This window comes from Suncus etruscus, chromosome 8 (assembly GCF_024139225.1).
Source record: "Suncus etruscus isolate mSunEtr1 chromosome 8, mSunEtr1.pri.cur, whole genome shotgun sequence".
NCBI lineage: Eukaryota > Metazoa > Chordata > Mammalia > Eulipotyphla > Soricidae > Suncus > Suncus etruscus.
In genome coordinates, this window is record NC_064855.1 from 22315817 (window position 1) to 22324532 (window position 8716).

At 39.5% G+C, this 8716-nt stretch overlaps 1 pseudogene; it reads right to left on the bottom strand.

Annotated features, from left to right (window-relative positions):
* Positions 1-591: 591 nt before the first annotated feature.
* Positions 592-701, bottom strand: LOC126016685 (uncharacterized; annotated as a pseudogene).
* Positions 702-8716: the final 8015 nt, after the last annotated feature.

Consider the following 8716-nt stretch of genomic DNA (forward strand, 5'->3'; position numbering starts at 1 on the left):
AAGCAAACTGAAAACATGGGCATAACAATATAATAATAAACTGGCTTGAATTAAAAATAAATTGCAAAAACATACTCAATGAATGAGCCTTGTATCAAGAGTCTGTGGCATGCAGTTGCCTATTTCAGTGATATCTCTGAGCACAAACATTAGATCATATTAGTAGGCATAATTAAATAAAAATGAGAAAATTAGAATATTTGTGAAGACATTATTATCAAGAGCACTGTATTTGGAGTCATAATATAGCACTATAATGTTAAATTAGGGTGTCCAACCTATATCTCCAAGAATCACTGTGAACAAAATGATTAAAAAGTTACTATAGACATTAAAATTAAGACACCAAAACATTTTATACTGAGCACTGTAGTGGGAGACCATGGCTTCCAAACTGATTATGCACTTGTTTCTGTGGTTAAAAGCATTAGAACATTATTATAGCCATCTATAAAAAGCAATTATTTGAACACCTGCTCAATACAAACAGCTGTATTTATTGCTGCAGCTCTTTTTTTTTTTTTGAAGTATAAAAGAGAATATAAGCTGCTGAAGATTTCACAAATGAGGTGGAGATCTCTGACACTTTTTTTTTTGCCCCCCATTCATAATACAGACCAGGCAAAGGGCCTGGTTTGAGGTGTGTATGGGGAGCATTTACTGTACCTCCTCTTTCTATACAGTCAGTGTAAAAGGAGACTTCTTCTGACACTTCTTGATCATCAAATTTAAACCGATGCTGTCTTGCTGCCATTTTACGATAGGCTGTGGAAAGACCCTTTTTCATTTCACCAGAATGGTTTGAAACAGAGATTAAATTGTATTCTTCAGGCTTGTCTTTGAAATCCATAGTGTACTGTGACAAGTCAAAGTTGTTTTTTTTTAATTTTAGTATTTTGAAAACCATTGTGATTTACAGCGCCAATCCCATCACCAGTGTCAATCCTCCTCCACCAATATTCCCTAGGTGCATCTCATACTATCTATTCCTCATGACCCTCCAGCCTGCCAATATAACAGGCCCATTTTAAATTTAGATTGTTAAAGTTTGTGCCTCTTGATTTCATTGTTGTTGACTTTGGCTTGGACAATTAGTTCTGTCCTTTTTGTTCTATCTCCATCAATGAACCTGAGACCACTTGGCCACTGGCCCCTCTCATTTCATATGTGTGTTTCTTCTCCTCCACACAGTTCTTTCCTTCTTTGTGCTATACTCTGGAACCAAGGATATTCGAGACAATTTCCATTTAGACCACTGTATTTCTTCATGTGGTTATTCTAAACGCCACATATAAGTGATATCATTTGTTTTTATCCTCCTCCTCCTCCTTCTTCTCCTCCTTCTTCTCCTTCTCCTCCTCTTCTTCCTCTTCCTTCTTCTTCCTCCTCCTTCCTCCTCCTTCTTTCTTCTTTCTTCTTCTCTTCTTCTCCTTCTTCTCTTCTTCTTTCTTTCTTCTTCTTCTTCTCTTCTTCTTCTTCTTCTTCTTCTTGTTCTTCTTCTTCTTGTTCTTCTTCTTCTTCTTCTTCTTCTTCTTCTTCTTCTTCTTCTTCTTCTTCTTCTTCTTCTTCTTCTTCTTCTTCTTCTTCTTCTTCTTGTTCTTCTTGTTCTTGTTCTTCTACTTCTTGTTCTTCTTGTTCTTGTTCTTTTTCTTCTTCTTCTGGATTACTGTATTCAACATAACATTAAAAGCATAACCAGTCAAACAACCTGCCATTTGCTAGTATTTCAGAAGAGAAAGGCTACTTTTTTTTGGGGGGGGTCACATCCTGCTGCCAGGGTTACTCCTGGCTCTATGCTCAGAAATCGCTCCTGGCAGGCTTGGGGGACCATACAGGATGCTGGGATTCAAACCACCATCCTTCTGCATGCAAGGCAAATGCCTTGCCTCCATGCTATCTCTCCAGCTTCCAAAGGCCACTTTCAATCTAAGATAGAAGAACAAATGAGGATAAAGAGCAACATTTTAAATGGAATATATTTAGTATCACTAAAAAGTGATTTACTAGCAGTCCTCATTTTTGCCTTTGCCTGGTAGAAACCGAGTCATGGAGCAACACTGCCTACAGACTGTTGCCCAATAGACTTAACATTCAATATACTGAATATGAAGTATTTAGGAGCCAAAATGGGGCCCTAGGACTTTGGCTCACATACCAGACCTGAGAAAAAAATTGGGAAAAAAATTCTCCTCCTCCCACCACAAAAGCCCAGAATAGAACCTTGTACAAAAAGCATTTGTTATTGACACTAAGGAGATATGGATGTTTTCCAAGTGCCCAAATGGAATCTAGGGAGTAAATGGCAGAAGGGAGTCAGTGAGGTCTCCACTCTTGTAGCGTGAGAGATAGAAATTTTCTCCTCAGAAACCAAGGTCTCTGACCTCAGGCTATAGCAGTAGTGCCTATTGCACCACTGATAGAAAACTCTAATTCTTTAGCCAGGCACAAAAGAGACAGTTTGTGAGTCCTGAGCTCTTAAGATCAGAGGTCTCCACAGGCTTTGCAGAAACACTGTGCTCCACTTGTCACCTAAGATGAGCTGATAGAAGATAAACATGGCCATTTCTAAAGGAGGCAGGCATAACCCCTTTGTGCCTATCGGGAATTATTTTTAATTTGTTTATTTAAGGAAAATGCATCACATAGTTGATCTAATGGACCATAATACATTTGTTTCAAGATAAGGGAAAGCAAAGTTATTGAGAAAATAGAAAAAACAAAAAAAAATAAAATAAAAGAGAAGAAAAAAGAAAGACGAGAAAGCTCTATAGCAAGTGTATTTGTGGAAATTATTGTATCTCCAATAAAGTCATAAATACAATAGCAGATGGCTTAGTAGCCTTTTTTTTTTTAAAGATAAGAGATTAAAAAATACAGTAAAAGGGACCAGAGCAATGGCGCAAGTCGTTAGGTATCTGCCTTGAGCTCTCTAGATTAGGACGGACCACGGTTCTATCCCCTGAGTTTCTCCTGGCTATATGCTCAGAAATACGGGTTACTCCTGACTATGTGCTCAGAAATCACTCCTGGCTTGGGTGGGGGGACCATATGGGATGCTGGGGGATCGAACTACGGTCTTTCCTAGGCTAGCACTTGCAAGACAAACGCCTTATCTCTAGTGCCACCGCTCCAGCCCCATGTTGAAATATCTTTTTTTTTTTTTTTTTTTTTGGGCCACACCCTGTGACGCTCAGGGGTTACTCCTGGCTATGCACTCAGAAGTTGCTCCTGGCTTCTTGGGGGACCATATGGGACACCGGGGGATCGAACCGCGGTCCGTCCTAGGCTAGCGCAGGCAAGGCAGGCACCTTACCTCCAGCGCCACCGCCCGGCCCCATGTTGAAATATCTTTTGCTTGATTATACAGCTCCAAATTCAGCCCCCAGCAGACTAACAATAATAAATTAATAATACATTTACAAATTTATTCATTATTTATTTTATAATTTTCTAATATATTTTATGTATTTATTATTAACTATTTTTAATACAAATTAAAAAACCTTAAGATAAAAATAAGGTAAAAACTCAGCATTACAGATTATTTTTTCATATTGGCATTGGGTTTCTTTGAGTGCTATTGTTATTAATATTATATATTACATTATATTATGTTATTAATATATTAATATTAATATCATCCATTTAATGATTAAAACTGTCATCTTTGTTTCTTCAGCAGTTTCTAGTTTTCAAGAAGCTACCAGTTTGGTGCATTCTGTTTGTGTTTTTCCCTCTTTGGTTGTCAAATCCTGATGGTGTAACTGTTATTTTCTTCTCCCATCATGTCAGTCTTTTCACCTTTGAGATATTTTTTTTTTTAACAGTTTAGGAGAATTTTGAGTGAACGCAAAATCACATGAAACAAGGTCAGTTAAATGGTAAAATGTGCTCTTTTGAACTGATTCTTTATCTTCAAGTTCTTGTTCATATAAAGGTTAGTTTCCTACATGACTGGACAGAAGGTTCTCTTGGATAGTTCTTCTCCAGGAATCCAGATCCCTTCCATCTTATGAGCTTTGATTCTTTGACATCTTTTCATGACCTGTGCAAATCCAATAAGTATAGTAAATTATACATATTAGAGAAGGTGATATGTACTACTAAGAGAGAGCAGGATGGGCCCGGAGAGATAGCACAGTGGTGTTTGCCTTGCAAGCAGCCCATCCAGGACCTAAGGTGGTTGGTTCGAATCCCGGTGTCCCATATGGTCCCCCGTGCCTGCCAGGAGCTATTTCTGAGCAGACAGCCAGGAGTCACCCCTGAGCACCGCCGGGTGTGGCCCAAAAACCAAAAAAAAAAAAAAAAAAAAAAAAAAAGAGAGAGAGAGAGCAGGATAAGAAATATGTATACATTGGGATTATGTATTAAGACCCAATTTTAGCTTAATAGGACTTGTCAGGATAGACTACTTGGGGGAAGGTTACATTTAAACAAAACATTAAACAGTGATAAAGTAAGAAGTTATCTTGAAGCCAAGTATATTCTAGGGAGAGAGTACTGCCAGTGCCAAGGCACTGAGGTAGCAACAAGTGTGGACTTTGAAGAGCAGCGAACACTCTGTGCTGGTGTGGAGTGGTAGGAGGTAGAGAGATTTATATATTTCAATATTTGGAGAAGTAAAGGATGACCTTGAAAGGTTTCTGTGACAATTTAGACAAAAGTTGTAGCTAGCTTGGTAGTGGTAATATGCAGGTATTATAACGTGAAATGGTCAGGTTTTAGGTATGGGTTGGAGAGCAAAGCCAAAGAGACTTTCTAACTTGTTTGAATGACAGTGTGAGATAAGACAGGGATTATGGGTCAGGGAGGTAATTTGGGGGGTTAAAATATACGAAAGGCAACCCAAGTTTATGAGCAATTGTAATGGCTTTCTAAGTAATGCTAGGTGTAGCCCTAGAGCCCTGTGGCCACCTCTAGGGTGACCCTGGTGGTCCCCAACACTTCAAGTTTGGATCAGCATTGCATCTTGGACTCTATCACTGAACTGCTGGCCTTGTGACGCCGAGTAGTGCTGAAAGTAAAGCCCTCCTCTATCAAAATAGAAAAGGTGGTAAATATTTTATTTATTTAAGAAAGATTGATATAGCATTTATGATGTATAAGTAACTGTTCTAAGCATTATACTTAGCTTATTCTAACCCCCTTAATTCTCACCTCATTTGTGGGGTAGGTAGGGCTCCTAAAAGGTGCTCAGGAGGCTTGGGGGCCCCTCTCCTGTTGTTTGGCTACTGAGCTGGTAGTTCAATTCTAAGACTTGAGGATGCTATACTGTTCCAGCCCTGTGGTGCTGGGAGTTATCTGGATCATTCTGATGGTGTGAGGCCTCTTAAATCACATCTAGTGGTTGAGATGAACTGCAAACAGTAATGCTGAGGGGATCAAATGTTGCTGGAAAAAAAATCTGGGAATCAAATAAAATTTAGGACAGGTTAGGCCTACCAGGCACCATAACTACTATATTGTCTTCCTGCTGCATCTTCAGACCAATTTGAAGGATTATTATTCATTTTACAATCAGAAAACTGAGGTACAAGGAAGCTAAGAACTTGCCCAAGGACACACAGCCTATGTCATATTTAAATTTTGAACTTAGGTAAACTAGTCCAAGTTAAGGGAATTAAAAAAAATAAAGAAATCATTGTTTTGCTCTTCATGAGGGGAGTTCTGGCAGTTGATAAAATTTCTTTCTTATTTTTTTTTTAATTTCTGGGCCACACAACTGCACTCAGGGGTGACTCCTGACTCTGAGCTCAGAAATTGCTCCTAGCAGACTTAGGGAACCTTATGGGTTGCTGGATATTGAACCTGGATCTGTCCCGGGTTGGCTGTGTGCAAGGCAAATGCCCTACTGCTGTGCTCCAGCACTAAGATGATAAAAATTTCTATTTCAATTAAACATTAGAGTACTATTGGAACTACAAAAGAATCAAGTCAAAATTTAATTTTTTTACAAAATTAATTTAATTAAATTTTTTTTTACAAATAAAATTTATTTGATTTTCACAAGTCTGCCTGTGATTTGGTAGACTGTTGTATCAAATAATTAATGATGGGGCTGGATGGCGATGGATGGAGGCCTTTGTGCTTAGGCCCCAGCCACGTGGCTTCATCCCCCATGCAGCTGGTGGGTCCCAGGTGATCGGCGTAATGAAGACTCACTCACAGGCAGGCATTAGGAACCATCAGCTTTATTCATGCCCTAGCCACCACGTGTGTGTGGCCTATCTCATAACCTTTTAAGCATTCAGCCATTCCAGGCTACCCTGCGTCTAAACCCTTTCAGCCATCTTCCTCAGAGCGCCCAGCAGGGCCAAAAGGCAAAAGCCCCTTAATCCCCTGGCTTCCGGGTTTATCTACCTATTCCAAGATCCCTCCCAGGAATGGGCCGGGTCTTGCAGGTAAGGTCACACCTATTATCCGGTTCCCAAGACCCCTCCCAGAAATGGGTGGGTCTCAGATAGGTACCCTACAGTAGACCATACTGGCATTTTGGGTTACTGGGAGTGAGTGCCAACTCAGAATCAGTCCTTAGTAATCTCAGGAAAAAAGTTTGGGTATTTCCATTTCCTAGTGCACAGTCATCCAGGTGAATGACCACATTGTAATTGGGGAACATTAATGGTACTTCTGGCACTGACTGGATCCTTTTTCAAAGGTCCTATGACATTTTATTTTAACCCTCTATGTTTGAAAAACCTTTGAATTTTAAGAAATTAGACACTATTTCTTGGAATTTTAGCTCAAGCAAATGGAAAGATCAATGCTAATGACTGAGATGGGAAATATTATGGATGATCTAAATTTTATTTTATTTTTTAATTAAAAAATTTCCATCACCAATGTCCCAAGTGTCTCTCCTCCCCACCCCATCCTGGCCTGTGCTCTAGACAGGCTTTCTACTTCCCTCACTCATTCACATTGTTATGATAGTTCTCAGTGTAATTATTTCTCTAACTGCACTCATCACTCTTTGTGGTGAGCTTCATTTCGTGAGCTGGACCTTCCAGCCCTCCTCTCTTTAGTTTCTGAAAATTATTGCAAAAATGTCTTTTACTTTTCTTAAAACCCATAGATGAGTGAGACTATTCAGCGTCTATCTTTCTCCCTCTGACTTATTTCACTCAGCATAATAAATTCCATATACATCCATATAAAGGAAAATTTCATGACTTCATCTCTTCTGATGGCTGCATAATATTCCACTGTGTTCTTTAGCCATTCGTCTATTAAGGGACATCTAGGTTGTTTCCAGGGTCTGGCTATTGTAAACAGTGCTGCAATGAATATAGGTGTGAGGAAGGGATTTTTATATTGATCTAAATTGGAATTTAGATCATTTGTATATCTAATTTGTATATCTAATTTTTTTTTTGGGCCAACCCGTTTGATGCTCAGGAGTTACTCCTGGCTAAGCACTCAGAAATTGCCCCTGGCTTGGGGGGACCATATGGAACACCGGGGAAGGGATCGAACCATGGTCCTGATCCTTGGCTAGCGCTTGCAAGGCAGACACCTTACCTCTAGTGCCACCTTGCCAGCCCCGTATATCTAAATTTTTGTATTGATCTAAATTTTAGGGTAAAGGAAAACCATGATTTTAACTGAGAGATACTTTTTGAATACCAAAGAGCAGTTGCTGAGTAGTATGGATCGATGACCCATAATTTCAAGGAGAGAGTTCTATATAGGAAATTTAAATCTAGTGGTTCTTTATTTTTTTTAAATCTAGTGGTTCTTAATGCCAACGCAATTCTTAATATTTAAAGCCAAGAAAATCAGACAGTGTAAAGAAATAAAGTAAAAGTCCCAGAACCATTCTGGGAAAATAGTAAGGTAGTCTGTGGCCTCACCCCCTTCCTGTGCAACTTGATCTTACCTGCAAGACCCCGCCCATTTATGGGAGGGGTCTTGGAAAGGTAGATAAGGCCTTTGACCAAGGGGATTAGGCCCTCTTTGCCAGCATGGAGAGGTATGAGGAAGAGACATGGCCGGACAAGCTAAGACACAGGGCAAGCTAAGGATAGCATGCATAAATGGTTGAGATTGACCACACGTTTGGTGGATAGGGTATGAATAAAACTGATACTTCCTGATGCCTGTCTCTGGATGAGTCTGATTCCGCCGTTCACCTAAACCTGGGACCCACCCCGCTGAATGGCGGTTGCGGAGCCACGTGGTCTGGGGTGGCAGAGAAAGGTCCCTCCATTCGTCCCATCACCATCCAGCTCCATCATTAATTATTTAATTCTACAGTAGTCAGCCCATAGGCTTCCATAGTGAATTCCAAGTAAAGAATATATTTTCAAAAAGTTGAATGTGATTAAGTGCATCAAATGCTGTTTTTAATATCAACAAAGATAAGGTCTGAGCATGGACCACTGGATTCAACAACATGGGAGATTATTAGAGCCCTTACAAAAGTAGTTTGTGGGAATGTTATTGTAAAGCCTAATTAGGACGTGCTAATTAGTATTGGAGGGAGAAATAGTAAGTTGTCAAATATTGTTGCAGAGGACAAAAGAGTAAAGGGTTGTAGATGAAGGGGGTAATGGATTCAGAGTGGACATTATTTTTTGCGTGTGCCCCGACTCCCCAAGTCTCTTGAGTGGACATTTTATAAGATGATAAGGCTTTATAAATATATCAGTGAAAGTATTTATATATTTATAGATCAATGAAAGTAAACAAATTTCTAGTCAAGGAGAAAAAAGGA